This window comes from Bombus pascuorum, chromosome 13 (genome assembly GCF_905332965.1).
Source record: "Bombus pascuorum chromosome 13, iyBomPasc1.1, whole genome shotgun sequence".
Lineage (NCBI taxonomy): Eukaryota > Metazoa > Arthropoda > Insecta > Hymenoptera > Apidae > Bombus > Bombus pascuorum.
This window is the reverse complement of record NC_083500.1, coordinates 4,968,600-4,995,735: the sequence shown is the minus strand read 5'-3', so window position 1 is coordinate 4,995,735 and position 27,136 is coordinate 4,968,600. Positions and strand designations below refer to the sequence as shown.

Sequence of the window (27,136 nt, the reverse complement as noted above, 5' to 3'; positions counted from 1 at the left end):
TATTTTTATAAAGGAACTATAGAACTATTTCTATGGTCATTTTGCATATATATTTAGTTGTGTTTTAGTAGCGTTCACAATTTTATTTTAAAGAGAAACCATCGAAAAAGGCAGTTGTATAAATTCACGAATATTTATTAAAATAACTTTTTCTCGTATGGCGAGTCTTAATCAACTTACAATCCTGGATCACTAGATTATTCTTTTCATCATTTTGTATAGTACTTGCTGAATCTATAAATTCCATAATATACCGGTTGTGGCAGAATATGTGGGATTCACTTTGGAAACTTATTGTGTATCTAAAAACAGTGAAAACAGTTTATATAAGCATATGTTCTATCTGTCTTCGTTTATCAGATATAACGAATTTATTATGTACACAACACCACTTGAAAACACTGATGTACTAAAGTTCTGAATACAACGAGCTTATCAACAAATTGGGTAAACACCAGGAAACATTCAGAGTGTAAGGGGATGTATGCCAAGACAGTCGTCTTGAAGTGCAAGGTAGCCATTTCGAGCATCTTCTGCGAAAATAATTAGGTAACAGAAAATTCTTTATATTTTCTAAACAAAGACATATAGAACATACGTTTATCTGAGATTTTTTTCATTGTCTTTGGATGTATAAAATCAACTCCCGAGAACTCTTTATTACTTACGTATGAGGACAGAGCTATAGAAATGAAACGTTAATGAAAAAATGCTTCGTTGGAAGATAAAAGTATGTAAAGATACTTTTAGTAACTAGCGCAAGTTAGAGCATCGGAACGGTTATCGCCAGAAAGAAAATATAAGTTTTATACGGCAAATAGTTGACAAAATCGTTAAGAGACTCTGGTCCAAATATGTATCTCGAATAGCACCGTTATTAGATTCTTGAAGCGTTTCCTTGACCTGCTTGTACCACCGGCAGTTTAACAGTGGTACGAAGAATGCTCGTGGCGTTGTAGCTAGCTGCATGAAACTATTTTGCACAGTTATCGCGGGCTCGAGTGGTTTCTTCAACATCGTGGTACGAGTATACCGTGTCTCGTATCATCTTGCGCTTTTAAATTCGTTTCTAACTCGAGTCGAACTTTCTTTTCAAGCACCAATTGAATATCTTTTCTTCCTTTTTTCCAAACTGAAAACAGGCTCGCGATACACCAGTATCATCCAATCCAACTGGAAAGCGTTGTTTACGCGAAAACCAGTTTCAAATAAAAATATGGAAAGTTTTCGGATGAAATGTAATTTTCAAGTCGATCTCTTCTTGTTTTTATCTCGTAATATTGGAAACGTTTCACGGATTTTGTTTCAGAATTTTTCTTTTACAGAATGCTTTCACATCGTTGTGCTGTATTTTATCACGGTTTTTTGGCCCGGCTCTTGGCGGATTTTGATGGTTTTAATATTTAGATTTATCGAACGTGTTTTGTGAAACAAAGATTGAAAGACTGGTTACACAAAGTGGTTTCCAAAGGCAAATCAATCGAAATATAACAGAGAACAGAGTATTCCTTGATTTATCGCGGTATGAAATTTCATCGCTTGTTTGGTCTGCGAATTTTGGTTTCTGTCGAAGCGTTATCGAAGAATCTCGATATTCGATTTACAATTTCTTAAAAAATATTGCTAAAAAATAATAGTCGCAGTAAGAAACTACAAATGTTTGAAAGGATTGAAGCAACAACTATTATGTGAGATTTCGAATAATAAAAGTTGTGGTAAAATTTAGCAACAGAATTTTCGAAAGGGTTAATAACCCCAATGACTACGTCTACTTGGATCATTTCCAATTCAAACATTTGCCTGCGCCTGATCCACGAGTTGATTGACACACGTCGAGTACGGAATATTGTACGGTTCGAATAGTATTATCGACCGAACCTAACGCATCGTTGCATCGGCGATATTCCGCATTGAGTGTCGTTTCTCCCTCGAGCGTGTCTCGGTCTCGTTAGCTTTATGTAATCATGTTCGTACAGATTGCAGACCGACTGTAACCCACAGTTAGTCTGGCATTAGCGTATGCATCATTATCGCCAGATAATTGATAATTTGACAACAAAACCGGATTATCGCGATGCATTCAGAAGAACTTTCCTGTAAACGATTATTTCTGTGTTGCTGCTAAATTAATAGGAGCTTTAGCTTTTGATATTATTTCGTTAATATTATCTGCTTTTAATGTTATCATTGGATTATTAGTATCATTAATAGTTTGAGTCGGGATTGTATTGGATTGTATTGTTTAATTTTATTTGTATTCCGTGTTTCACGTGATCGACGTTATTAACTTCTTCGTACCTTCTTATAGGTTGTATCATTTTAAGTATCTCTTATTTCAGAATACTTTATTCATAAAAAGCGTGAAATACACAAAAGATAAGAATATTCTATCGAGTACTAAAACCATTTCGACTAAGCAGGTTTAATTGTTAGAATTTAATCTTGAAGTTAAGATTAATAACCTTTGGAAGACAATGTTTGTGTTGAAATAATATTCAGTGATGTTTATTAAACAGAAACTACAGAACCTGATGTATATAAGCGAGTGATATAATTAACAACGTCTATAAGAATTGTTGATTGTTGGCCAGTTACTCTCAGACTAGACTTAGGTAGTAACCCATGATCGCTTAAATACTTTGAACCCCATTCTCTATACAATAATGAGTATGACCTGTGTAAGTGTCCTGTTCAAATACCTGTGTGGGTGCCTGTGTAAGGGTACTTATGCCTATGCGTGAAATATCGTTGTATTCCAACATTAATGGTCTTCATTGCGTTAATATATTTCACATAAAATAAGATATTTAGATTTAAAATGAAATGAATACATTCATGCCACTTTTCATATTTTGAAGAAGAATAAATTATTCGGTTTGTTCATCATCGAAATCAAAGAAGAACAGTAATTAAGAAAAATTATAGACTTAAAAGATAGACTGGCTCTCGAGTACACAAACATTCGTTTCCTCACCACCTGAGAGTAACACGACTCGCTGTTTCAATAAATCGTTCGCGGTAAACGCTCGATTTACGTTCTTAGGTACATATGTATATATATATTTGAGGATTTGGAACGAGTTACTTCAGTGATCCAGGTCAAAAGTTCATGTTTGCTCCAATGAACATTGAAACTCCCCCAAAACCACGATGAAACTAATAATTTGACAAATTCTTCTTGACGAATCACTTTCCTTTCACTTCTCTCTGCATTTTACAAAATATCGTGGTGAATTTGTATAATTAGCGTAATTAATCGAGACACGTTTCTTGAACTAGTTGTCGTCGGCCGCAGTTTTAAACAGCAGCTTAACTGCATCTGCAAATATACATAGAAATCGCGTCAGATAGCACGGGGGTGGAGTGAAGTTTCGTTCGTAGTTAACTTGAAAATTTGGTTATAACTCGGTGAAAGCCTCGTTGCAAACTAAGCCGATTCGGGCTGGCTGCAAGATTTAACCATAATTAGAAAACTTTCTCGTAAGGGACTGTTTCCTCTGTTTATTACCAATCTCCGAGAATCTCGCGATCTCTCTTCTTTTTCCCCTCCCTTTTTTTCGCAACTTCGAGCGTTGGCGAATTATGAAGCTCGCCTTCGAACATGAGCGAAGAAACCGAAGCTTCTTGATCTCGAAACTCGCGTAACGGTTCCTTCTTTCAGTCAACACTGCTTTTCTTGCAACTTTTATGTTTCAGCAGGCTAGTCAGATGGTGTAACTGTGAGAAGATAAACTTTGATCACCGCTATCGTCTGGCAAATTAGTGCGCTCCGTTTTCCATTGGCTATGGTTATTTCTTATCTATCTCCTCTCTTGTAATTACACGTTAGTTTCCTTTTTTGTGTAGACTTGCACCGTGATATTTTAATTACTCGCCGTACTTGCAGTGCAATATCTTTTTCCGTAACGTGAGATAATTTGTTCCTTTTTTCACGGATGACTACCGTCGAAATATATCAATATGTATAGAAGCATATCTTGTGTCAACCTGACGCTTTTTTAGAATGTTGGAATATCGTTAATGATAAATACTTCTTTTGGAATATTAGAAGTCTCTGTAGCAAAATAAGAGCAAGATTCAACTATAAAAATCCGTGAACCGCATCATGGCTAATTGAAGATAAAATATTCATTGCCTTTTAATTACCAGATCGTGGAGCCGGGATATCTTTAGTATGATCTTTTTTTGACACGGTTGCCATGAAAATTACCTGGCAATGCCGGTATCACGTCTTAAAATGACGTCATTCATAGGCATTCATACATGGAAGCAGCAAACGGATGTAGGACGCATAGTTCGGTGAGAGCAGAGTTAGCATTCACACGATCCATGGATCCTGTTGGCCAGTAGGTTTTATCGAAGGGCTGGTAGAACTCTATAGGACATTAGGATATTGCGAACGAACGAGCTGCACACCCGTTATTCAACAGCAAATCGAACAACGTGGCCGTTCCATCTATGCGACCTTCCTTCATAGCGGTCGTTCCAATAATTCATCTCGCTAGCACGTAATAGCTGCATGTTGCCGAGATACCGTGAGCAAACCGACCAACTCTGTCTTCAATAGAACGACCATGTTCGGTGGTTCTTGGATACAGATGCTGGGCGTTTCGCGAACTGTTAATAATTTGCGAGTGCAAGCCGGTAGTATCTTCCAAGTTTCTCGAAATTCGTTTATTTCATTTCTTCGTAATACTATAAAGGATATTGTAGAAAGTCGGTGGTAAATTTTAGAAGTATGAGAGATTTCAGGATGCAGGAAATGCACATGATGTATAATGGTACGTAAAATATGCAAAGTAGAGTATCTACGATCGTTACAGTGTGCAATAGGCGTATTCGTTACAATTTTCAATAAATGAAACAAATCTCTATTTTCTAGATATATATTTATTTTTTGAGTTCTATCTCTTTATTTGTATTTTAAATAGCATGAATTTGCATAGATATTCGTAGTCTATTAACGACATTTAGATCTCGGTTTATTGAGACATTTGTTCTGATGAGTATTTTAATTTTCGCAAATACATTATAGGAATAGTTAGGGGGGCTTTGTTGAGATTTGAACATCGCGTGAGAGTCGGTGATTTAGGATCGAAAAACTGGTGGTTGGAAAAAAAGAGTCTGATATTGATCTTCTGATATTTAGCCTTTGGGAAGATATCTTTGTTGCTGTGATTAATCGAGGCCTGTTATGTAGGCGTTATTAATTTCGGGGAATATTGTTGTGGAGAATTGAGCGTTTCTTTGATAATCTTAAATTATTATTGGTGTAATCGCGCAAGGAACGAGAATGAATTTTTATAAATTTGCATTTGAATACTGCGTTAGAGAAACTTATTGCTAGATTTTGTCGATTGTAAATGATTAAGTGTTTCTGTAACAATTTGTCGTGTAACTAGAGGAAGTTGATATTTTTTGTAGATTCACGATTTAATATCATGCGCGAATACTATACATTTTTGTTGACTTCTTGATCGTGGAAGCTTGAATGTTTCTTTCACATGGGTTTAAATATATTGTATAAAAGTGGTTGAAAAATTTTCCAAGCTTTTAGATATACTAAGAAGATAGCAAATGCATATGCCCTGCTCCAAATTTAAATAAAAAAGGCGGTATTTGTAGATTAAAATTCTTAAAATTGCTCTTCAATGGTCACCTCTCTATTTAAGACGTAAAGACGAGCTTTCTACGTGAAAGCACAGATTAGCTAGTCCATGGTGAAAGCTCGATAGCAAGTGAGATATTTGTCGGTCGATGAGATAGGCCGTCTTAATGGTTACCAGGAAACTTTTTCGCATATGCTGAGTGCTCGACAAACAGACGGTTTTTATTTTGGCTGATTTAGTGGCGACCACGAATTTATGCTATTTCCTTATGAGAATACTTTTTCACTCTGTGGTTCGCGCGAATAAATCTGAAAAATAAGGAATTGCACGGCAAAGCGAAACTTTCCGATGTTCTATTTCTCGACGTACGAGAAAGCTTTTCCCTCCTAGTTTCTCCGCCGGGCATGGCAAGGTATCGTGCTTTTCTTCCCCGTTACTTTTCCTCTTTGCCAAAGATCGATAATCGACAGAAGAATTTCATATATTTTTGCACACTATGTGCATTCCGAACATTTTTATACTTTCAAATCTCGCATATAATTCGCATTGGAATTGTGAAATATCTCGCGCAATTTCTTTTTTAATTCGCCTATATATTATAGCGTGTATTATCGCGCTTATTATGCGTATATTAATTAAAAATTCACTCGATCAAACACCTTTCTTTGAAGCGTGAAATTGATCGAAAAATTCTAAAGCATTTCTTTTACGTTTTGCCATTTATATTGTCTGCTATTCCAACTTGTCAATTCGAAATACTTTCACTTGCACGAAGGATCTTCGACGAAGGTAGAATTCCAGCTTCTACCGAATCGGTTAATTAAAGCAAAGAAAAGATTTTAACCGCGGTCGAGCAAGTTGTGGTAGGTTAGTTCGTAACAATGCAGTAACGGTGGTTTTCGTGACACGAGCATTGTCATTGTTTGTCGCGCTTACGTTTCCCAGGGAGGATTTAATTGAATATTCCGACGGAAATTACGACCCCTTTCCTTTTTTTTTTTTATAAAATGTTCAGTGGGTTCGTCGCTAATGAATTTCCTTATGGCTTTCGTCTAAACAATTTTTACGTGTAATTACAGGTTACATTCGGCTGGTAATAATGCGAGTGTAAGCTCGACCATAAATTCCTTTAATATAAACCAGTATTTTGGAAGTTTAAAGCGTGAAATTTTACGCCGTCGAATGCGCTAGCCAAAGCAGATTTAATTAAATTTTAGCAAACTTTACGTTACTCGTACGGTAATCGAGGAAGATGTTCACCTCGTAATTATATGCGCGTTAGTTATTTTCATACTAAACGGAAATAATATTAATTATCAAAATTACTAAATTAGACGATATTAAGCGTACAGAGAAATACGGATATAAGGAGCCAGCAAATAAAATAAAGATAGAAAATACTTCGCATTAGGCGATAAATCCACAACATTTACAAGTTTTGTAAGAAATTAAGGGCCTGAAGGGTTTAGGAATATTCAGCAGGATAGGAAACGCTTATATTTAAGTTTCAGAGCAAATAAAATCGTTTCCTTGCGCGTCTTTCCAATGTCGATGGTAGTTTCACTTAAAGATATATTTTTTTAATCTTGAAATTTGAGAGATTGGACGAGAATCGATCTCGTTTCGGTTTTCGTCTAGTCTTTCGGTAGAGTGGTTTCTTCCCACGTATGCACGTTTCATCAATGTTATGTAAGTATGTATGAGAATGCTCGAAGGGAGAATGGATTTGATGCGCGCTGCAAAGTGGTATCACTGCCCCCTTTCTCACGAAATCGATACACGTACCGTGGCACACGTGTATTTTACACAGGTGCTCTATGGGGCCTGTATGCTAAGAAAGATGGAGGGGATGTTTTACCTTTTCAACGGTGGCGTGCCATTTCGCTTTATCACCTCCTATCATTTCTCTTCTCAACTTCCGACTTTTTTCCCTGACAATATTACCAACCTTCAACTTCTGTATCTTTTTTTTCTTCGAGTGAAATTATTCCTCAGCGTCAAACTTTTAATTATTCGAAATTGCCTGCTTCGTAAGAACATTCCCTCGAACAGTTTACTTTCGTTCCCTTTTTTCTTCGAGCTGAGGGAAAGCTATGCATACGAAGATTATAACAACGAGTTTATACTTTCTACAGATTATATCGAAGAATATTTTAAAAGATATCCGATGTTCGTTTCGCGAATAACATGGGAAGGGATTCTGTTAAGCTCCTGAATTTTGTATTAAAATAATCATTCGAGTTATTACGCAATTGTATCGATGAAGCATCGGCGTTGTTGCGACAAATGGAAGCAGTAACTTGATAGCTCGCGTCGCAAATTTCCGATACGCTCCAGACTACTTAATGGCGCGAGGGTGCATTATATTGGAAGATGTGTGACGAGAGTTCTTTCTTGTTTTAATTTTAATATACGAGGACAATTGAGGAAGAATATGATAAGCCACTACAGCTGTCATTTATACGAAAGCAATTTAAAGATTCCATGCATTGCTATCTATGTAACTCCATATTGCTAAAACCTTCTTATTCGATTTACAGATTAAGTATGTATCCTTAATAGCGGTGCTTAAAACAACGATAATCACCGCTCCCAAATTTCATCGATATTTCCTTACTTTAATCATATATCACGCGAGACCCATTCACCACTGGTACCAAAGATATTAGATTTATATCTCAATCTGTCTACTTGCGAATGTTACGCTATGGCTAGCGTAATCAATATTACTTTAACGATTCCTTGGATGAACACGAAAATTTCATCGAACGATATCTCTCCATCTATACTTCTCAGCAAAACATAGGAAGGTTCGTCTACCAATTAGCACATGGGAACAAATGGGGAAAATACCTGTCACGGCGTAGCCGTAATCCGAATAAAAGCCAGGAGAAAAGGGATGATGAATTATTAGCAGGCAGAACGGAAGCTTTGAAACGGCTGCGTCGACTATGCTTTACAGTCCGTCAGCCGTGGCTTCTCCCCTTCATCTAACATTCCAACTTCGTTGGTATCTGCTCATCCCCTTATTCGGGATGGGAATGACAAACTTCCCGTTTCCATCGATTGGAAATACCGAATCCACGGTATCAAACTTTTTAATGGAAAAGACGCCACAGCCGTGTGGAACGCACGGTTTGGGAATTATTTTTCGAAAAATGACATCCGGAGTTTTCCATCCACTTTACTTGCCTTACTGGTTTAAAGAGGAGAAGAGGGATCGGGGGAGGAGGGGCGAGGTGGAAAGAGGGGAGTGATTTACATCGTGGAAGGTGTCACGGGAAAACCAGGAATATTACCGGTTCTGCAGGATGTGGTCATGAATTATCCTGGCCTGCGTGAAATATCTCTAGACAGGTCTAGGACGTGCCTGTAAGACCTTAATGCCATTAGGAATTTCACTCCGCGAACACAGTCAGTTGAATTAAGCCGAAGAAATATTTTCGTCATCCGGCTACGTTTCTGGCACACCGTTTCGTGCTCAGTTTCAAATCAGGCTTAATAATTTCCTAAAGGTTTGTCAAGTTTTATCTTATTCTTTATAAAAGCTCTTTGGAGGTTGAATAACGATCGAATAATCTATTTGATGTTTTGGTCCTGATAATTATCGTATACCGTGGAATATCGGCTTGGAAAACCGTAAAGACGTTCTAGACGTGCTGTTGTTAATAACTGAACGATCGCGCGATTTGATAATCCAGGGCAATGAAATTTCATAGCGAAGCCGGCCATTGTTCCGTCGTTTTCCAACCGAAACTCGTAGAAAACTTGCACGGGTCGAGAGTAACGATATGAGTTTTTAAGAGGAAACTGCGTACGTGATCGCGATCTACGCGTCCATGAATTTCCCCTAGAAAAATTTCGATCGACCGATATTGAAATATCCAGCGAAATTTGATTGAATCACATTGTAATATCGGTCATATGGATTCGTTGATTAAACCCAGATAACTCGTTGCACTCGATATCGATCACCATATCGATCCTATGGATATTGGTTACTATCTTTTCACGAACTAGAGAAGAACGATTAGCAGCGACAAATTGCATATTAATGGCAATGTAGAACGTGAGGCTTACGGCCAACCTGATCCTATTTCCAATTCGAATCACGGATGTGCTCGATCACTGGAAGTGCGCGACTTTACGATCCACCGCTTCCCATTGATATTTCCGTCAGCTGAATTTTATCATAGCAAAAGATAGATTCGAGCGTGCATTCGTGCTGATATTTTACTAGCATCTCGTTATTCTCCGTATCGCATTAGCAATTATGAAATTAAGAACTATTGGATGTGTGTCGTTGAATATCTTGAATAAAAAGATAAGAATAAAATAAATTGGAGTTCGATTAAAACAATAGAAATTCAGTATTTCTATATTAGGTTAATGTATCAGATAGTTTCACAAATTTGTCGCTTTTTTGCCAAAACTTTGATATAGAATCAGTTATTTGAATCTTCAAGTAGATTAAGTATGGATTAATAACCTTGTCAGACAAGCCCTTTAGAGCCAAGATGGATATCTTTGACTTTGTGCTGGACTAAATATGTGACTTTGCATTCGTGTGTAGTGAAGTCTATTAATCTTTAGTTAAGTAGAACTAGTTTCTCAATCCTTTTATACGTCAAACTTTTGCAATTTTAATCGCTCAATTCAATCAATGGCTTTTTTAAAAGTTCAGATTTAACAGAGTTTGAGATATATAATCCTAATTGACGAATTAGCAATCATGGTTTCTTTAAATGTTCAGGTCTAACAGGGCTTCAACTACTGGATTCTAATTGATCAATTTACATAATCGTCGCTCATCATCATTTACATATTCATAGTCCGCAATCATTAATCATTATTTCTTCGAATCACCACACCTTTTAAATCCACCTTGTGTGCTTTAAACACACTGTGCCAAGATCCACTATGACACCTTCAGTTATTCTTAAAAGGGCAATTGCAGCGAGGGATGGCCGAGACATTTGTCTCGGATTATACTCGCCCCTATTTGCTTTGGCGCTTGAAGGTGTGTAAACGTGGCGCTGATGCGATGAATGTATCCCAAACCCTCCTAGCGATGTCGCTTTATTTTTGCCGGCGACGGTGCTTCGGGCAATTGGGGCGTAAGTGGTGCCCGGGCGTCAAACCCTCGTTGAAGTTTAAACGACTTCGAACCTCTTCCAACCTCTCGCGCCCATCAGGCGACGCGCCTGTCCTCCTCGTAACAACTCAGTTTGCAAAGTCGAGATGCTCGCCGATAAAAGTTACATCGTTTAACGAACACGTTCTTAGCTTTCTGCGAGAGGCTCGTGTGCCCGAGTATGAGATAGTTGGGTTCGTTTTCAGCCAAACAACAATTTGGCTCTGCTTCGCTGCATCGGCGCACAGGAATTGAGACAGATAGGGGTTTCTTTCATTCTGCTTCTTTCTCCTTTTTACACTTTGGAAATCTGCTGCCAACCAGATAAATTTTTATATCGTACTCTGCGGTTTTGTACCGATTTAGGGGGCGCAAGGGGATTTAAACGTAATGGGAAGTTATGTCGGGACGTTGGTCGATAAGAACCGCTGTGTTAAGATTTTTGATAGAGGTGAATGTTCTTGACGATTATTCGCTATTCAGATACGTTTTGGACGTTCCCTGAAATGTTTGCTTATGTTGGGTTAATTTTGGTTGGCGCAAAGATATCGTAAGTTAAGTTTTAATTGGTGTTGTTGGGTCATAGGTAAGATATTCAGTAGTTTGGGTCAAATTTTGATAAGATTTAGTTTAGATTATTTAATGTTAATATATATGGTTGTATCTTGTATTTTGTATTTTACGTGGTAAAAGCTTTTTTAAATAATTTATTCGATATTTTATCGCAGTTATCGTGATTCTTCGATACGAAGGCTCTTGCAAATGTATGCATTTCCTATGAATCCTAAAAAAATTAATATAGATCCAGTTTGGATTAGGTTTAGGTTAATATCGCAGATTCAGCAATTTATGTTAGGTTTGGATTGATTTATAATAGGATATCATTTGGATTAAATGAACTCTAATGGATTTCTGCGCCGATGCACGGTACGCTTGAAATCCCCTATTCCCGGTAAAATAATTTAAGGTGTCATAATTGCGCTTGAAAGAAGGAAATCGTAGAACAAGGACAGTTTTTACATACAACCGTAATGATACAGTTATTAATTTTTTGCCAGATTAGATTACACGCTTTTGGGAAAGGAAGAGAATCGTTGCTTGTGATTCGTGCGAGGAACATAGTGGAAGCTAATAAGAAACACGGTATCGCGTGATACCTGAGCAACATGCGAAGCCAAGTTTTTTACGTGAATTTATGTTAATCCCGATCCCCTGTCCCTGATACTTAAGACCGACGGTGAACCATGATTTTACCGAAATATTAATCTACCTGTGTATCAACCCCTTTCTAAAATGTAGCTTTAACGGGGTGTGTGGTTAGGCAACATGGCTGCTAGACTAATGAAACTGCTTGTACGATGATAAAATCGATTAAACATTCGGCTTTTCCCATGATTTACATTCGTGGCTATGGTGTAAAGAAGGTTGTATACTCGCATATTTTAGCATCGTGGAATATCTCGCTTCGCATATTCTCGTGCGAAGTGTAACACTTTGCGAGAAGATAAAAATATTTCAAATATTGCATTGTTGTAATAGTCAGGAATTTTTATTTTGGCAGAATACGTTTTTTCTTTTAGTATAGATCGTATTATTTGCCACTATTCGCGCGATAGTTAAGATAGGTAGATGATTTCAGAATGAAAGGATCCATACAATCAAATAATCTTTTATTCGATGGTTAAGGAGTCGTATCTACTTTGTGGTATTTGATGCTGGTGTATGTTAATATTTCCAAAGGATCTTTTTTGCCTCTTAGACAAATAAATTAGAAAAATGATCTACACCTCCAGCTTCCGTTACGGTCATCGAATAACTGCTTCGTTCGTCTTAATAAAAGCAGAATAACTAAGGAGACTTCCTACGCTTTGACATTTAAAGTTCTGTGGGTGCCGGTACAAAGAAGCTTCCACCCCCGTGCAAACAAATTAGAAAATAATTCAACGCTTTAACTTTCATTGCAATCACCAAATAAATCCTTCTTATTTACTCTCCTTGTCCGAATAAAAATAGGATAATAAGTTATTCATTCTTGTGCTTTGACATTTGAAACGCTATGGGCGTCAGTGCCCAACAGTTTCCACTCCATAAAAAAGAACGTATTGGAGAAATAATTCAAATCTTTAGCTTCCATCGCAATCGCCAAATAACTTTCATTTACTTGTTTTGTTACGATGAAAGTATAGTTCCACGTTACGATATTTGAAATTCTGCGGCCGTTTCCGGACGTTTCAAGATTCCGTATGGTGTTCCAGCACACGGAATCCTCGCCGTTTCAGGCGTCACGATTCCCGACGCGGTGACAAAACAAATCTTCCTCTCGAAACTGGCGACCGGTGTTGCTTTCACAGGCTGCTGGTAATTACGTTCCCGCACCTGACAGTTATTACGGCCCTGTGCCGATGCTTCGTATGGTAGAGCCACGTGGAATTTGTGGATATTAACGAGAAGGACATTAACGGGATGATGAAATGGGCCACAAAGGAGGGGTTAATAATTGTTATTATGTGACAAGTTTCTTGTGGACGTATCACAGATAAGAGCAATAATGATGGCGGTCTTATAAATACGTTGAACGTCGACTGTTCAATCGTCTCGTGCAATATTAAGCTTCTTTGATATATCAAGAAAATGAGAATCGAGGAAATTGAATTTTAATACGAAGGCCACAGATGAAAATAATAAGTCACGTTTCCTCCCCTTTTATAGAAGAGCGATTTTTAAATTATATATATCGTTAAACAATTCCATGTTAAAATTATTATTCCATCTGAGTTTCAAATTATTATTGATACTATAAAATCTACCTTCATATTATCGCGTGTATCACGTATTAATTTGACATTACACCACTGCAATATTGCGAAGCTGGGTTTTATACGTTTAATCTTTTATCATAAATAGAAAGGCAGAAATTTTCCGTGCCCTACAAACTTAATACAATTAAACAAACACTTACGTATTACAAATACTGAAGATAATGATAACTGGAAAAAAAGATAAGCGAACAAAATCTATGAAAACAAAATTTTAACAGGAAATATTAATTAATAATTAATAATTTCGCATACCTTACTCTAAAAAACAAATGGAATTTAGAGCTTCGTTTTGACATATTTTCGTAAAATGTAGCCAGCTCTTAAGGGACTAATTGACAATGTAACGTCTATAGAAGCAGAAAGTCAAATAATCTGAGAAAAACAGAGTCCTAGTCCAAAGAATTCATTTTCACTTAAAAGAACGCTATTCATGCTATCTACGATTCGTCTGTAACAAATTTGTCGCATTTTCGGAGAAATTCATTGGTTTCAGGTATTTAGGTATGTCTATGTTGGTTTCAGAATTCTTGGCATGCGTAGGCCGAAGGAGGAAGCAGGGGGAGAATTGAACAGGACCGAGGAGCATGGCGTAGTGCTCGTTTTGGGGGTTGCTGGGAGATCAAAGGACGCGAAAGAGGGTCTGGCCGCTCTCGAGCGGTTCGAGAGCCGGTGAGCATCGCGACGGGGCGAGCAACCCCGTTGCCTCGGCCAACGTCTAACAACCCTCCCGTCTGTCACTGTCGACGAACAACAGAACAGGTAGGGATGTAGTTTCCTATTCGCTCAAAAGAATTTCCTCCCTCGTCCGTCGTATCGGTCTTTCGTAGACAAACGAAATCCGATGAAACGCTCGATCCGCGTGTCTAGACGATGAGCTTTTAAACTTTTAGTTCAATTTTGTCTACCCTTTTTTTTTACATTGTTCATTTGACGAGTTACCACATAGTACGAAATTAAATCGTACCATTTTTCAAGAGTGGTGAATTAAATAGTAGCTTGTATTAATAATTCTTGTGAAGTGAATAATAATTGTTTTAATAATTCTTTGATATAATTTGATAAAGTTGCAAACGAAACAATAATTCTTATAGATTTCTATAACTTCTTAGTGATTTACGTTTCCTACATAATTCAATACTAAGTCTGGCACTGTTAATTTTTACTATTTGTATCATTTCACCTGAAAGTTTTAAGAATATTAAACTTTTTGTGTTGCTTCTTTTGCGCAACATGAGACGTGTAATTAAACATTTATTCGGGCTAAAAAATTATGGCGAATCGAGAAAACCATGGCGATGGTAAATCGTCAAGTACAGGGATCGCGGTTTAGAGAGTGAACTTCGTGGTTTACTATGTCGACCTGACATACCGCCATGAAACGTTTGGCGACGTGGCAACCGCAATTGCGGCTCTGTCGCTCTAACACCTTTGGTAAAAGCCACGTTATCTACGCGGTAATAAGGAATCCCGGAGTCGAGGGAAGGAAAAACACGCGGCTGCTTAACGAGTTTTCGCAAATCGAAGGATAATACCGAGGGAAAGCACAAGAGAACGAATGCTTTGGTTAAAGTCCGCGAATAGGGATAATGTAAAATGAAATTTCAGAGAATAGACGTCTCTCTCGGTTTCTTTATTACGTTTTCTTTTTATAGCCAAGATGAGGCTATAGTGAGCAGAGAATCTTTTTCAGAAATCGCATGAATTTGCAATGGTACGCATAACAAATTCTTTTTCACATATTATAGGGTTTTTCCATTCATCCTTTTTCCAAAATTAAAAAATTTCTCGTGGTCGAAGAATATTTTAATTCAATCCTTTCATCCTGTATGTTGCAACATTGTGATTTGGCAAGTTCCGTAGATGATATAGTAAATAATATGTGTAACGATAAATAATGCAAAAAATGTATTATATAACGAACAACTTTGAAGCGACTGAAAAGATTTACGTGTTCGTTACGACCACGTGCAGCAAAAACAGAAGTTTTCGTGGAAAGTGTGATCGAACTGGGGCTGCCCATACAAGGGTAATCGCGGTTCAAGGCTAATCTAAAGTTCGTTCGTTTGCCAGGGCGCGTTTTCATGTTGTTTTGATTCCTCGTTAAATCACGATTGCGAAATACTTTGGCAAAGTTTTGTATTTAAAGAATGCTAAATTATTAGCGAACACGCGAGTGTGTCTCAGTAGTGTATATCGATCGATAACGCGACTATGATGGCGTTCCATTTGCAACGTAGTAGTGGAGCCAGAGAATGTGAATGAAAGCAAATTAAATTTTCTTTCTTGCCACGCTATCGATGCAGCTGTGTAGGACAACTAAAAATGAGTCGTTATTTGAAACAGGAAAATTTCTCCTTTTTAAGAATTTTTAGTGGATAGAGATTGGATATAAGAACGAGGAATTAATTGAACCATTTTACGATGATTTTATGATCTTCAAAAAACTTTGAAGATATTATTCTCCGCTCATTATGAAACATTTATTCAATAACGAAAAATTTGCGATAGTAGTGAAAATCTAATGATATAATTTTTATTATATGTAGAATAATATTATCCCGTATTAGTTTTTGTATTTTAATGATAATTTTTTATTAATAACGTAGGTCTCGAAGCAGATTATTTTAAAAGGCTGTGTTTTATGAATATAGTTAAAACATGAATCTGAAATTTTTTTAGAGTTGTAATATGCCATTATAACAAAATTCAATCTCATTGTATGTGTACGATACTATACGTATATTCGAGTAACAATGTAGGCGATTCATTTGCATTTATAATGTGCACGGTACGGATTGTGCTCTGGAGAGCGATAAACATTACATAATAAATAGAGCAACATAATGGGTAGTCGTAATTGGTCGTTACATATGAGTAATTTGCTTCATAGTTATAAGATCAACCCTTATACGAATATACAATTTTTTCCAATTTGCAACGAAACGGAACTATTTGAGAAACCTATAATTTTCTATAATTCTACAATATTCAACGATTAGATTTGGAATTTTCCTTACATAACATAATTTATGTATTTATATACCTCTTTGCATTAGATTTGATATCTTATTAAAATTCGGGAAAAAATATTAGGCATCTGAAAGGCATATCTCTTTTGATACAATTTTGCAACTTTTGTTAAAGATAATCTTCGAATAATTTCAAACCATTGATTTAGGGGTGTGTCTCGTAAATTTTCGAAAAGTCACGTGAGATCGTCATAAATCTATTTCATCGAAATAAATTTTTCTTATATCGTAGCTCTGTAGGTAAAGGCGTTAAAAGTAAAGTTGCAGTAAGCGAAACACCGCAGCGTTTCTTATCTCACTGCGATGCCAGCGAAAATACCCTTTGAGAAATATTCAGTATATTATACTTAATATCTGAAACTTCTCAGCAGATGCTTTTTTTATGCAACTGAAAACCCTTCACATCGCGGTTTACGTTTCAAATGAGTTACCACTCGAGTTTATCGCGTAAGGAAGTTAAAATATGATAGATGAACAGTAACCTGAAGATGAAAGAGAGGGTCTAGTTTGTTGCTCTAGAGCCGAGGCTTTTTCTTTTCACGTGACATAGGATTAATCTCGGGGGATTAAATATTCATCATATTAAGGTTCGTCAACTTTTTGAATTGAGCTAATGAATAAAAGAGCTTACGTATAATGTCATTTATAATTAGCGTAATTTGCTCACGAATGTCGTGGCATCTTTCTCTCACAGTTTATGAGAGCACATAATAGAAAATTAACTGCTGGAATCTATTACGAAGACTTCATTATTTATTTTCAAATATTACGCACGTTGTTTCCTTTTTCCTAAAGAATTAATCGAAGAATTTTATGGCGACGAGAATATTACACATCTACTCATTAATTTTTACGACGAGTTTTACTTACATAAAAATTTGTTGTAGGAACAGGTTGATAACAACGAAATGCCAATCAGGTAACGTAATCGATTCTTTAATATAGCACGAAAATAAACGAACTGGCAACCTTCGGCCTTAGTAAAATTCCATCGATAATTTATTCAACCGTGGTATTTAGTACACGCTTCTTGGATTATCGTCGTCGATTACCTGGAAACTTTTAAGCCGAATTAAAAGGTTCGACAGAAGAGAAGTATGTATTTAGGTTCGCCCCTGTTCTCAACCCCAGTTTTCTTTCGTTCGAGCCGACAATAGATCCCACAGGTCTGGTTTAAGCTAGGATTTTATTAAAACCATCTACCCATGATCCTTTGTTGCCCGACAACGAATAGGAGGGGGATGGAGAAATAAATCTCTTTTGATTGCATGGTCGTCGCATTAATGTCCGCCGGCTTCCTGCAGCCACTCGAAGAATACGAGGGGCTGGTGAGGGTGTTAGGCGAATGGTGACAATAAGCACACCCATTCAAATTACATCGCCGAGTTTTTGTTGCTGGAAAATGCGTCGGTTCGTATAATTTCCCTTAAATGAAATTAGTGCACTCAACGTGCGTGTGGTTTCATCTAAAACTGCCATTACATACAAATTAAAATTTAAGATTGCGCGTTGCAATTCTTTCACGTTTCATCGAGGTTCCGTGTTTTTAATTGAAAATTTTTTGAAGTAATTTTTGGGGAATAATTTACGGGCTTTTCGAAAAACGGGTGTGTCAGAGACAATGATGAATCATGTAACTTGCTTCGAGAAGTTTATTTCTAATTTCGTAATCTGTCAATCGGATTATCCCTTAAGTAAAAGTCTCTGTGAAGAGAAGTTCCTCATTTATTGTAATAATTGACTCAAGAACTTCGCGAGAATCGAGAAGTTCGTAGATCGAGTGGAAGGAAAAAATAAACGAAGGGGCGTTTGTTTCATCTCCGCTTCGAATAACAGTGAAAATGAAAGTACTTCCGGTTTAGTCGTTTCTTCGATCGAAGTGTCGAAACTACGTGGGATATCAGTCAGGAGAAGAAAATTCGCTGGGGTTCTCGTGAGTTGCAAGTCGTTCCATTAATCAATACGGAAAATGAACCGCGCCCAGTGAGTCAAAATGATTCGAATTCAAAGTCAGAGCGGATTCATCCTTTCACTGTATTCTTCTGATGTCTTCTCAACATTCCAACGAAATTGGTTTGTACCTTGATGTTCTCAACTCTGAAACAGTAATTTGTAAAAGAATTTATCTAAACTTAGAAAATGTTTCTTACAATCTCATGCTATAGTTATTTGAATATTTAAAGTTAAAGTTGAATACTATAGAAATATCTGTAGGATGGGATCATTTGAGAAGTATCGGAATCATTTCTTTAGGCTTTCGTGAAATTTTACCAGATGAGATAGATTTCCTGATAATTCGAAACGTGAATGTATCTCTTTAAAACTGGAACTACCGAGTTTCTCAAATTGTCCAGTGCCAGGTCTTTTTATTTCTGCTACTACTAAAAGTGAGCAACCTTTTTCTCAATATTCATGTTGGCTTTTATTGCGATCATATCACTGCATTAACTCTAAACATATTTACATCTACATATATCAACCATTTATAGTTCTGGCGATGAAAACAATTCTCAACTTCGCTTACACGCTACTAAAATTCTTCTATGAGAGAGTAGAGGGTATCATAAGACACAGATTCTGAAATACTTGTAACTCTCATGCAGTAAACTTCCGTTGCCAAAGTTCTTTTTCTCAAAAACATAATAAAACTACCCTTATACGAAAACTTTTCGTGAAGTACTGTGTTTTACGAACGATTCGCAAGGAATAAAATAATCTTACAGCCGGGTTTTACAGCAACTCTATCGTCGAAAGAACACAGATCTCGAGGGATGGAGGTTTCAAAGAGGTTCGGTAGCCGAGTAATTTAGAGAAGCGAGCTTTGTCAGACAGACGTGTCCAGGGGTTGGAAGCCATTGGTTGCAGGTTCGCTCATCAATCAGTGCGCTTAAAATGAACTGCGCTTCGGCAAGCGCATTTCACCCTCTCTCTCACCCTCGTTTTTTCTCTTTTTATGCTTTCTTCCTCCTCCCTCTCTCTCTCTCTCTCTCTCTCTCTCTCTCCGCGCTTTTCTATCGTCGTTCGATATTGTAGCTCGGTTGGAATACCAGCAATGGAAAAAAATCTCGATTTCTGCTAGTTGCTAGTCCACGAACGAGCCGTAAAATTCGCATTCGATGGTTAATTGCGCAGACTTGCAGCTCTCGTGGAAATTGATTCCTTCAGCCCCTCTCTCTCCTTTATCCTCCCGTCTCGTTGCTAAAGAACTTTGGAAAAACGAACCGCGCGCGTTTTCGAGGACATTTATTTCTTCCTGTTTTTCTCTTTAGAGATCCCCTCGTCAGGATTCACGTTGAATTTTTGCACATTAGGCGAGATGGTAACGCTACCTCGCTATTGAGCACCGGTATAATACCGCTGGCTAAATGAGTTTCGTTCGTATACGAGTTTTCTACTTCCTCATTGTAATTAGAGGGTTTCGCGTGTAAATAGGGAGTTTTGTTTCTGTTAGTCGGTTTACATCGCTGGGTTTCAAGTGGTTTGATAATGAACACTGGTGTAATAAATTACAATACACAGATGGTAATGTTGTTTGTTTTCAGGATGAGATTTTAGTTATTTGAATCGAGATATTTTTCATTTTAGTTCAAATTTCACAATTAAGCCTCAGTTTCCAATTTCTGTTCGGTGAAATGATAAATAACGTTGCTGCGTTTGTAATAAATTATAATACATTGACGATAATGTTGTTTGTTCTCGTAGTGAAAATTTTGTTATTCTAATCGATATAATTTTTCATCACAATTTGAAGTCCTGAATGAATGTTCAGTTCCGAATTCTTGCGAGATGAAATGAGAAATTATGTGTACGGGTTGAGAGGGTGGAGTGTCTAGACACGATTAGGAACACTTGCCGTGGATAGAATAATAGAGTATAGGTTCAGAGCCTTTCAAAATGTGAATATTATTTTTCAGAAATAAGCTCTTATAGAATTTCACCGTGGCGTCAATTGCATTTTAAAGGATAAAATATTCCTATTTCCTCTTCTCTGAGGAAACCATGCCTGGGGTCAAAGAAAGGGAAAGACAAAGGGTTCTCTTTTTTCCTCTGAGATTAGTTTCTAGAACGTTTCATACAAAATAAAGAGAAACCCGGGCCAGTGAAAATAAAAAAAGAAAGAAAATATACTTTAAAAAGAATATTTCCAAAACAATTACTGCTCGGATCCACAATTAAAGTTTCGAAGCTTCGTTATTTCCACTCGCGCTATCCTCGTTTGCGTTCATCAATTGTCAAAAAACAACGAGTAACAATACCAAATAATTATCACGGCTACACAATATTCTACTTTTAAACCTGATGACGACAGCGATGAACACTCGACGAAAACAAAAACGCGATATTATCGAATTGCATCACAATCACATTACAATTAATGGATGCAACGTATGCATCGGTAGCACCGAAAATGTCAAGCAAAATTAGAATGGTACATATTCTGTGTTGGACTTCGTATCAGTATTATTTGCTATCACTAGACAGCAGCTTTTTAATGCAAATTTATATTTTTGTGAACTGAAAAAAAGAAAAAAAAAAGAAAAATAGAACCTAGAGAAAAATTTATTTTACACAACAAACATTGTATTCGGCACAATCCTCTAGATATTATATATGATATTTTAGCGTATTTTAACGTATTTTGAATATCTTTGCACATTTGAATTTTCTATATAAGTTCTAATTACCATATAATAGCGCCTTAGGCAATGAGAATGAGATGTTAGGTATTTACGAGTTATAAGTGGTGGATTTAAACCCTCCGCTTTTTTAAATTCGAAGTAGTATACGCGAATGTTTGAAGAAAGCGCTTGATATCGTCCGCGATTAATAGATAACAAGTAGGGAGACTTAATTCGTTGAAAGCTAAAACGAGGTTAAACGTCGACTATCGTGTGCATTTAAACTCCCTCGCAGGCAGGAGATTTTACATAATTTGTAAAGGGATCAACCCTCGCCGGAAAGTATGAAAGGAGAGACTTGAAAGAGGATAAAGAACACGGGGAGCTGATACGAAGGAGGATTTTATTATCTGTTAAAATGCGTGCTTACGCTTCGGCTCTCGTTTTTAGTTTACACGCCTATAAATATATCGAGCGAGCAGGACGCCGATATAATTTTAATCGAACATCAGATCCTTTCATTATTGCGCATCCGATCTAAAAATAAAATATGTCATTTTATTACGGCAAGGATATTTCTATTTTGTAGAAAAAATCCAAACGAAAAACACGCGTTTCGTAGTGGATCTTAAAATATTGGAATTTTTAATTTTAATGCAAGTTATGCAAATGAAATAATTGTTACGGAATCGTAGAGAAAGTTATGTCTATATTACAAAAGAGAAAGGGAATACAATGTTTTGATGGATACGAGTACAAACAATTCGATGTGGGAATGGGAAGTATTCGAAATGTTAGCCTTGAAATTCTTTCAACCGGTGCGTGAATGTTTAACCCTCGGTGAAAAAGAGGGCTCGGATGGAAGGTTTCAGGCAGAATGAATGCCCGAGAAAGTTGGAATACTTTCTAGAGGCAAAGTTTCGATGGTTAGCTTCTGTCGATGGATAAAAGGGGTTGCTTCAGCAACGAGAAAGTTCATTTTAATTGTCGGAATTTCTGGTCAATTATGCAGTCTTCTTCGAACATTTATCAACTTGTACGTGTCTCGATATGATTACTAAAATATTTAAATTAGCTCTTCCAGTAATTGGAACTGGCAGCGGTGTTCTCGTAAATTTGTTCAGGATAATTTAATAACTAATAAAAACTGACGAGATATTAAATCATTATGAAAGTTTGCACAGTTTTAAGCCATACATTCTAAAACAATACAGTTTCATTGAAATATTTAAAATAATGTTCACAATATTCTATGAGAGGATTAATCCAACCATCTAATGGAAAGAAACTGCTGAAAAGTTTTTCGATATTCTCCCGTTTCCTAAATCCTTTTTGCGTAAAGAAATTGTCAAGTGAGCAGATACAGTGAAAAATGGATGGATATAAATCAGGAAGATAGGAGGGGGGGATGAGGTGGAACTTCAATATCTACGGTAGAGCTTCGATAGATGCAATCTCGATAAATTGCAAGAAAACCTTTATTTTATTCTGCCAACGCGTAGCACGAGAGATTACTTTGTTACGAATAAACAAATGAGAAGTGATAGTTAAATAACTGTACACGTTAGATCTCATACGATTGATTTGTTTTCGAAGTTTTCTCATTAGTTGCACAAATCGTGATTCGTTTCCAGTTCTGGTTTCACGCAGTTGTCGAATTTCTGCTTTTGTTTGTACAATATTTCTGCCTTTGTTTCCTATTCCTTTTTCATTCTTTTACCATCAGTCCTTGAAAAGTGCTAAATAATAATTAACAATATTTGTTAGATCGAAGCATTTTAATTTTAAATTTAGGAAAAGAACGACAAATTAAATCTTAACGTTTTAAAAAATTTATAATCTCAAATTTTTTAAATTCTCGTTTAGAAGGATTTTAAATTAAAGGGACTTTTTTTTACATAAAAAGACTTGTTTTTAAAATACAGATTATAACGAACACGATGTGTTAAACGATATTTGTATAATATTTCAAACAATTTATTAGGATTAAAGAGATATATAAACCGCAGAAAGAATCAGAATGACTGAATAACGAGAGCTATATCCTAAACTACATTTTATAAGGGCCAAGTTCATTGATTAAATGCAATCGGTCTTGTGTAGATGAAATGATCGATCAGAGAAATTTAATAGCAACTCGTGTTGTCGGAATCGGTTCGATTGAATCGTATTTTTCGGGTCAAAGCGCATTATAGATACGTCGATACTCGATACGGAGTCGCCTTATAACTCTGGTAAATTGCATAGTGAAAGCCCCGTGAGTGAAGCGGCCCGATCCAACGTTAGAAATTACATTACGTCGCTGAAGAAAGGGGAGTTGTACGATTCCGTTTCTCAACTTCGACCGACTTATTCGTCGCGGCACCGTTTATCGCCGTTGATACGAGAATTTACATTTTTATTTCACGTTAGCTGGGATTTCACGGTCTTAAGTGGGATATCCTTCGTGACATAGAATTTATTTCTGTGAATTTCCTTCCAGATAAACGGTATATAATTTTCTTTATCGAGAAGAGAATACAAATTACGAAATGTAAAGCGAATTAATCAATCGAATTAGTTCTCCACTGGTTTCGTTGGATCATTGATGAGCGCGACAGTTTAGGTTCAATTATTTGTAATTTTATTTTGTAATTTAATAATTCATATTCTATATTATATGTTTCACACGATAAAACTTATTATCTTTACTAAAAGCATACGCATGAAAAGCAAATAAACTTTATGAAGGTCGCTCGTTAATGTCTAATTTATTGACACGTTTACCACATGTGTAAATGATGAATCAAAACTCACGAAGTTTTGCAAAAAAATGTTCACAATAACTAATATAATTGTAACCGATTACAATTTGTCCCTTGTTATGAATCGCTAGTTATGATGATCATGTAGCTCGTTGAAATAATTTTTATTACGAAGAAGGAAGAATCACCGAGATAGAACAATCGTACAAAGCAACATCGTTGTCGCAGCCTGAGATAAGTAAGATAGAACGTTATCGAATCATAATTGAGAACTTTTAAACCGAGCGAAGACAATCGTTTCGCCATCAGGTTCTCATACTTTAGCTAAATATCTGAAAGTAAATCGAACTGTTGATCGAATGAGTGCACAGAAAGGGTGTTAAAGCGGTCCATACAGTTCGAGATTCGAGATGGATCGAATGGTATTTCTTCAGGATGGTGGAGCGTTACACGTCGATACCCACGAAGACTTATATTCCTGTTAAATTGCATCCTAAAGGTGGAGTCCGCGATTCACGATAGTAATTTACTGAGAAAGTAGGTCTCTGCGTCCCGACTTGGCCATAATGTTCTTTCATTCGCAGAAGACAATTTAAATTGTCTGAAATCCGTGGTGGAATTACAACGCCGGTGGTAAATTGCACGAACATTCTGCATGGGCCATTCGATCTTCCTCGAACCTACAATTCGTGACATTTTCATGTTTCAGCAGATCCTGGCTGGGTTTCGAGCAACGAACTCGTCACACGCGTTTTGAATAGCTAACTTGAACTACGCGTGTTCGTTTAGCTGTAGCTTCGTTAGCTTTTGGAAGCAAGAATCTGCATTGGTATTTCAGTGATTTAAAAGTCTTCTTCGCATCGTAATCTTTTGAATTTTCTATTCTTTTCAATTAATTTTGTTGATACAAAGAAGGTATATACCTAAGTTCTCAGATATCAAATAATAATTTCCTAGATCTATCTAATAATAATTTTTCTAAATAATAATATATTGTTACTCAAATAATTTTCACTGCAATCAATTTTAATAAGAATCAGCGTTCCATATAGCGAATAAAAATTATAGCTATCTCTAAAAATATTCATAGTTTCATTACTGCATAACAACCATAATCAAAACCATAACAATGACCATAACAAACTGGCAGGATTTCTTCAGTCCACTGTAATGAATATAAAAAATACTTTATTCTTCTATCTCGTCTCATAAACCTCGCATTCATAAGAAACGCGCTGAGAACTAATAGCCTAACCACGTTCCATGGCCACAAGATGAAATCTCAAGACACAGAGTTAATTACCTATAAAACACCAGTGGTCCAAGAATTCCAACCTCTCATCACACTCTCACCTATTCACTTTCACTATTAGCCAACCGCATAATGTTACATCAGCAAGCTTGACACCAGCAAGCTAGCAACGAAACGACTGTTTTCCCAGTACCCATCGTGTTAAATGGAAAAAGTACTGGCATCTCAGCCTTTACAATCGCGAAACGTGTATATCGACGGTTATAGCCGGACAAACATTGGCCCTCGATGTAGATATGCGCATACACGAGTATGCTTATGACCGGGTAGATACGCGAAGAGAGGAAAAGATTTTCCCGTGGCGTGTGGATAACCTCTCAAGATTTTCTCGTGGAGGGCTGCCGGATGTTTGCGCCTGGCATAGGGTGGAAACGGGATGTCGTTTTCGAGTATCGAAGACGTCGGTACCGAAGGCCAGTGAGCCTTATCTCCGGTCGAAGGGGATTTTCTTCCATTATGTACGTTTCTAGCCGTGGCTGCACAATCGCTGATGCTCGCAGCTCGGTTAGATCCATTGTAAACAGAGCCATTTGTCAGGCGGTGGCTAGCCGCACGCGCTACACGATCAACCCTTGCCTGATCTCACCCTTTTCGGACCAACGAAGTTCCGCTTATCGGGCAGAAGTTGGGACGAATCTCTCGAACAATACTCTGGATAGAATGTGTCTATTGTCCAGACGCCACGTGTGAGCCTTGGCTTAACGAGCAGCCTATTGTCGTTGCTTTGTGCTGGCCGCCTTAATAAATTTCCACATCGTCGATGCCTCTGCTCTTTTTACGCTTAGAAATATTGCGAGAAGGGATCGATTGCTGGGACACGCAAAGGAAAGGAGGTTCTTGTCGACCTATAGACGAAAGCTTCTCGGGAAACTTCCGGAGAATAGGACGGCAGAGGGTGATTATTTCGGCTACGAGAAAAATTCTGATTGAGTTATAATTTATCGTAGGGGCTGTTATTTAGTGTTTTTAGGAGAAGGAGGGAGCTGCGTGATTATGGTTAATAGAACTGAAATAAGGAGGTGTATTGCGTTGTTCGTGATTTGACATATTGTTACGAGATGGTTATTAAAATGTGGCTATGTTTTTGTGGCTGTAATAAAAATTACGAGAATCAGAAGATAGGCTTTCTGACGAGAACCGATGATAATATTGTGCGACATATATTATGTTTTTACGTATCTTATTTTATAATTGGTTCTCGTAGTATGATTTCTGTTAATTGCTATCTGATAATTGATTAATAATACAAATTTGTAATCAATATGACTAATGAAAGATACGGATAGCATGTTAAAGGAATAACTTCCTTTGCTAGAACAAAAGACAAGGAGAGCAAAATTTGTGGGATAATTTCAACACATAAACCATAGATAAGGCTTTTTCAGTTCACAATTGCAGTTTCTGGCCTGTGAGCTCGTAAATTCTTAACGTCTGACTGATTTTATAGCCTCAATACTTCCATCGAGTATACATACGTTGTAAGTACACGTACAAAATGCAAGGATTTTTCTAGCTTTTCACTGATGTACGTTGATTAAAATTCATGATATGCATCGCCTCGTGATTATCAAACATAACGATATTCTTCACGAAGAACGAATATTTCTGCACGTCCTCTAAAACCCAAAATCGCAGCGTCATTAAAGAAAAATATAATGCATTTGCGATGAGAAGCGTAGAATGCTAGTACTCGTCGTTTTTTGGACCATTATCAATAGCAGTAGATGCTTTTACCAAATCGTTTATTTTATGCTCGATACCGTTTCTTCTCAATCGGTGAGATTAGGACACGATCAATAGTGTTGTCAATATTTGTCGATATTGTATGAAAAATTTCTCTTTAGATGAAAGATTTACGAATATTTAGGCG

General features: G+C 36.9%; 1 protein-coding gene across 3 annotated transcripts in view; it reads left to right on the top strand.

Annotated features, from left to right (window-relative positions):
* LOC132913520 (inactive rhomboid protein 1) overlaps positions 1–27,136 on the top strand; it is a 287,110-nt gene that overhangs the window by 16,095 nt on the left and 243,879 nt on the right. For all 3 annotated transcript variants that reach the window (XM_060971927.1, XM_060971928.1, XM_060971926.1), the window contains exon 3: positions 14,085–14,321. The gene's annotated coding sequence lies outside the window, so the exon portion shown is untranslated. The remainder of the gene's footprint in view (positions 1–14,084; positions 14,322–27,136) is intronic.